Below are 6,000 nucleotides of genomic sequence, written 5' to 3'. Positions count from 1 at the left end.
CAATAGTGAATGAAAATTATTGCTTCTGCTGGGTAGCAATAGTTCATGGAAAGGGGTAAAAGAAAGTGATCAAATGTTGACAATGTGAAAATAATGTCAGGAAAACTGGGCTTTTCTAGAAATACTATAAAATTCAGTACTCAAGCACCAGCATTTTTACAAGTGCCCTCAAAAAACATGTAGTGTGTAGATGATCGGATTCACGTTGACGGTATTCAGCATGGTATGTGACCATTTATGCTTGTTTGCACATTATCTGCATGACCGTATTCACCACATGGCACAGTACTACAGAAAAAAGTTTTAGAGAGGCAGCTTCTTTGGGGTTTTCTTTCCCGTGTAGAAGCAGCCTTCAACTGGAGGTATGGTTCCTTCTGGTTTATAGTCTGTGAATCTAGGAGACACGGAGTGAAGGGGTTATAATTGTGTGTGCCCCTGTGTCCTCCTATAATGTGCCAAGTGAGGAAAAGGTCTGTGGTGAGGACGGGACAGGACTTAAACCATGAAACCCTGCCTGCATAGCACAGAGCTGCTGTAAGGCTCCTCTGAACCACACCTAGTTGGAAACCAAGCTTGTTCCCAAGAAAGCACAGTTAAACTTGCTTTGGTAAGTCTCAGAGGGCCACCACTATCCTCAGCAAAGTGTTTCAGTGATTAATCAGCATCATTACAAAAGTGCCATATCTCATTTCAAGCTTGAATTTGCCTTGGTCCAACTTCCAGCAGTTGGAGCTTGTTATACCTTTCCTTGACAGACTGCAGAGGCTTTTATTGCATTTTTGATTTCTACACGGATGCTTGTAGACTGCGATGAAGTTACCCCTTAGTATCTACCCCCCGCAGTTAGCTAAATAAGTACAACATGTTTAGTCTTTTGCTTTAGAATGTGTTTACCATCCTTTCTTTATTGCCATGTACCCGCCCTTGAATCAGGTGAATGCAGATCTTTAAGTCCCAGGCCTTGTGTCCACTCCTTTTCAGTTTGAGTAGAAAATCCAATAAGAAATGATAGACCTGCATCTATTATTCACTTTTATTTTATTGGGGGATTTTCTAAGCGCATCTGAGCGGGCAGGCACTGCTGAGGGCAAGGACTGAATATACCCTGAGTCTGAGACATTAATAGATTGATTTATTTTTTTGTGTGTAACTGTCATTACTTTAAACCCATTGGGTCTCCTTTCCTCTTCAAAAGGAACAAAGGAAGTTCCAAGTCTCCCGAAGAAATGGAGGGCTTCCAAAGGAAACAAAGACATAGGCAATGTGAAATAAAAAATCCTCCTCACCTCGCAGCAGCAGGAGAGACTTGGAGTGTTTGTGTGTGGGGTTGTGCCCTCGTGAATTGTGTGCATCGCTCCTGTGGCAGCCCCATCACTGCTCACGTTCCCTGAGCCGGGCGGAGGCAGAGGAACAGGGGAGAGGAGCCGGCGAAGGCAGAGGAGGGGTAAAGCCTCTGCCTGCGGCTGTGGCAGGGAAGAACAAAACCACTGCCTTGGATCCACGCTCCGTGTCAGGTTTGCTTTTGCTCTGTCGGAGCCGGGGGCTGCACGCTGCTTTGAGCTCAGGCTGCTGTCTGAAACCTGCTGTCCTCTCAGCGGGGATACGGCCCCTGGCTGTGGAAAGCATCCCGCACCCCCCGCTGTGGTACCCGCCCTGTCTATGAGGTCCCCATCCCATTCCCCCTTTTGCATTAGGGCTTTGTCTTCCCCTGGTGAGAGCTGGAGAATAGTCCTGGAGCAGCAACAGTACGGGGCCGTGCCTGGCTCTGTTGTAGTGCTTTCTGCCTGGAATTCTCAGGGTGCCCTACCAGGATCACCTTCCCGGGTCAAACCTAGACTTAACTGTCAGCAAAACCCCAGTTCTGCCTTCCTGTTAGTTTTATGATTGGTGATATTTAGATATTTATTTAATTTCTCATCTATTGCTGGCCTGGGATTGTATTGCGGTACAGTAAGTATGAGCACGGCTATTTATAGATATAGCAGTAAAGGGATTTGTACACACTCGGTGTTTATTTTTGCAACACTTTGAATTAGAGTGAATGGGGAAAAAATATTAAAATTCATTTTCTAGGCCTGTGTCGTTACATCTAGGTAAAATAAGCTGTGGCTGGGGAGAAAAGCCTATGTTCGGATTTCCCCCAAAGCACAGAGAAAGCGAAGAGGTATGAGCCAAGTGAAGAGGCAGCCGGTGCGGCGTTGTAGCTGGGGTCTGGGATGTACTCTGGTTGCTGGATTGCGTATTCGCACTGCTTTCATTGACAGAGCTAGTTGGATTAAAGCTGGAGTGGGTGTATTTACACACATAAACACACATGGGATCACCAACCCCTGCCTGCTCCTCTCCTTCATGCTGCAGCCAGTGCCCTTTGCTTTTTCTAACAGCGTTGCACACACAGGCTGAGTGTTATACCCCGGCTGCCTCTTAGACCCAAGGTGATATTACAGTACAAGAATAGTTAGACACAAAATGAGGACTGTATTGTTAAAAAGCACCCCCATATTAAAAATCATCACGGAACTCATTCAGACACAAGCTGTCCCTGAACTCAGTTGTGGGTTTGATAGACTGTTGCCTTGCATTGTTTGTAACTGAGCAGAATTAGTGCAAGAGGCTGCTTTTTCTGTTGCGTGGTGGGTTTTGTTTTGTTTTGTTTTTGTTTTTTTGTTTTCAAATGTACATCTGCATGCAGAGGTGCCTTTCTCGCTCAGCTCCTCTCCAGCCTGTGAGCCTTCTGGTACTATACAGCAGTAACTGTCTGTTGTTCAGATGTTACTCACTTTTCCCTTTTGTTCTAGCTAATTTTGTTGACACCATGTGAGAAAACAAGTCAAGAGAGAGGGTTATAATGTTCTTTTCTAAGAGCCATGGCGAGTGTTACATTTGTGCTTCTCACTTGTTGTCTTTTATTGCATAATAAACAGTGAAGAAGCCAAGTACTTTGTTATAAGAGCAGAAAATACTTGTGCCCACAATTTAACCCTTCAAGCAATATATAGGAATCAAAGCATAACCCATGGAGTTTTTCAAATTACTGAAGGCATTGTAGTGCAACACTTCCTACAGTTCTACAGTCCCAGCAAGCTGGTTGTAAAATATCTTACTGCTTTTGTACCTTTAACTGACTTTTCTTTACGCAACAATTTACAGAGTCATAACATGCTCAGCCTCCTTGTAAATTAAACAGTATAACAGAAACCATGAAGAAGCTTGAGTCTTGGACTGGACGTTATCACTCCATGTGTCAATAGTGACCTTAATGTGTTAGTAATGACTTTAACTGGTCAGACGTTACTACTGAGCATCTTATGGCCATTGAAGGCATTTTTTGTTACTCGCCTCCTTAAGTATCTCAGTTAAATTATGCAGACGAAATTATGTCCTAACCCATTACATAAAATCTGAAGCAATAATTAAGGAGTTAAATTAAATATTCCTGTTGAGAACAACAGGAGATGTGGCTGCTTTTAATGTAAAATATCTTCTCGTTTACAAATCTTGTGGAAAAAAATCGAAAGGGTTTTTTGAACTTCTGTCCTGTTGGTACGTTTTTAGCATTGGGTACAACTTTAACACAGCTCGTCAGAGTAATTAGCTATTTACCATTTAAATCGTGGTGAAAGTATCTTAAAACTTCTTTTGTGCTCTTATCGCTTTTTAAGAAGCACATTTATACACAAATTGCTTGGCATCTCTGTATCAAGGCTTTGATCTGCACTATCAATTGTTGGCTCAGGTACAAGAGACTGTAAAATATACAAAGCTGTCTGCTCTAGACTCCAGTTGAAATAAAAAAGGAGGCTGTTTATACACAGACACTCATTAGCTAAGTCAGTCAATATTTACATGTTGCAAGTATAATGCCTTCTTTATGCTAGATAAATTATTTAATTCAACTTCTATGAGACTTCCTTTCAAGAGACTAACATTTACAAATAAATAACTTTTTGGTTCCTAACTATAATCATAACCTGAATATGATCCTTTTCTGGCTTTTCTTTTTGATCTCAACTGCTTGATCAGCTTTGGTAAAACATGACGGAGTGATTTATGATCGGTACATAAAGCCATTTATGATTTTGTTGCCATATAATGTATTTTTTTTAAAAAATGTCACCAAACTGCGCAACTAGCTTTTGTGTTACATACATTTTCTAAGTTTGCTGTTAATGCTGTATGCTCTAGACTTAATACACCATTATTGGAGAATTAAAGTTCAAGCCTATAGGATCTGGCAGTCGCTGGCGTAGCCACTGTCTTGCTCACAGAAATGCCTTTCATGCATTAGAAGACATACATCTGCTGGTGATTTCTTTCTTGATTAATGCTTTCCAACAAATTAGGGCTAGAATCAACATTGCCTTTCTCCATTTGCGCTTCTCTCTCTCTTAGGACTTTCTGTTGATCTCCAGCCCCGCTCCTTTCTGGCCCACCAAGGCAGCTGTAGGCAGAGGAAGAGCTCAGAGCCCAGTGTCGTCTTCTTATTTTAGTACTTGAAATGGCACACAAATGTCATGATTGCAGATGATTACAACAACACACAAGACAGTAGCAGCATGTCTTGGAAAGAACAGGGCATGAGGGGGAAAGGATTTCTGGACTTACGCAGATAGAAGAAAATACAGACACATGTGCTCATGTGTTTCCAGATACAGAAAGTGTTAAATCCTGAGCTAAAGTTAGATTTCCAATATTATGAAAATTATTGTGGGTTTGGGTTTTCTTTTTTTCATTAAGATACATTCAGCCTGCTTTCAGCATGTGTCCCAGAAGGGTTTGGGGTTTTTTGCATTTGTATATGCACATAAAGAAAAATATTTTCCTGCTATTATGTATTTCTACCTGTTTTTTGTATAGTCCTATCATCCTTGTAACATTTCTGTGGTGAATTATGTTAGTGGCATTTTTGTGTAAGTGTTTCAAAATATGCTTCAGAGATGTAAGAATGCAAGTGACATTATTTGCAGATGTCACCTCTGGCAGTTTTAGAATTTTTATGTGTTTCTTCAGTGGGTCTAGTAATGACTGTTATCTTCAGCGTTATTATACCCAATAGTTGATTGTATATAGCCATTATTTCCTTAGTGAAAGTCTTTAGTAATATGACACTAAAGCTGTATACATCCTCAATGGATAAACAAAGAGTGTTTTGTATGGAGAATGCAGATATGGGTTAGGTTTCCCAATACAGACAGGCATATTCCACAGAGAAAAGTAGAACAGAAACCCATGTTTTCCATTTGTACTCCTTAAAAAAGGGAGAAAAATAGTTTTATTCTTACTTCACCTTGAATCTTCTATTTGCAGATATTCCTGGAAATTCCACTGGTGCCAGTGATTTATTGACACTTAAAAGATTTATGACCCACCTACTTTTTATCTTCTGTTGCGATTCACCCACTTACTGATATTGCAGCCCAGGACAGCTGTATAAAATTAAACATAGGCAGGTGAATTGTTAGAAGAAAGAATGTGGCCGAAAGAGCATGGTCCAATTGACTTTAGGAAGAAATTCTTTACTGTGAGGGTGGTGAGGCACTGGAACAGGTTGCCCAGGGAAGTTGTGGGTGCCCCATCCCTGGAAGTGTTCAAGGCCAGGCTGGATGGGGCTTTGAGCAGCCTGGTCTAGTGGGAGGTGTCCCTGCCCACGGCAGGGGGTTGGAACAAGGTGATCCTTAAGGTCCCTTCCAACCCGAACCATTCTGTGATTGATTCTATGATTCTGTGACTCAGTGTGCTCCTAAGCTGCCTGAGGGGCTGATGCAAACCTCCCTTGCAAAGCTTTGCTGGTTCCCAGCAAGCTGAAGGGATCACTCGCATGGCCAGCAAATACAGTGAGTCCTAATGGCTTGGTTATACCCTCGTCCCCTTGCCGGGGGGTCACGTCTCTGCTCTGGGTCCCCCCTCTGCCAGGCTGCTGTCACCTCTCACAGAGCCCAACCACAGCAAGCAATCAAAGGCTGTGGTTAAATGCCCTTTGCTCCCAACTAGGCTTGGATG

This window comes from Chroicocephalus ridibundus, chromosome 4 (assembly GCF_963924245.1).
Source record: "Chroicocephalus ridibundus chromosome 4, bChrRid1.1, whole genome shotgun sequence".
NCBI classification, from domain to species: Eukaryota; Metazoa; Chordata; class Aves; order Charadriiformes; family Laridae; genus Chroicocephalus; species Chroicocephalus ridibundus.
The sequence above is the reverse complement of the archived record's forward strand: the minus strand, read 5'-3'. Positions refer to the sequence as shown.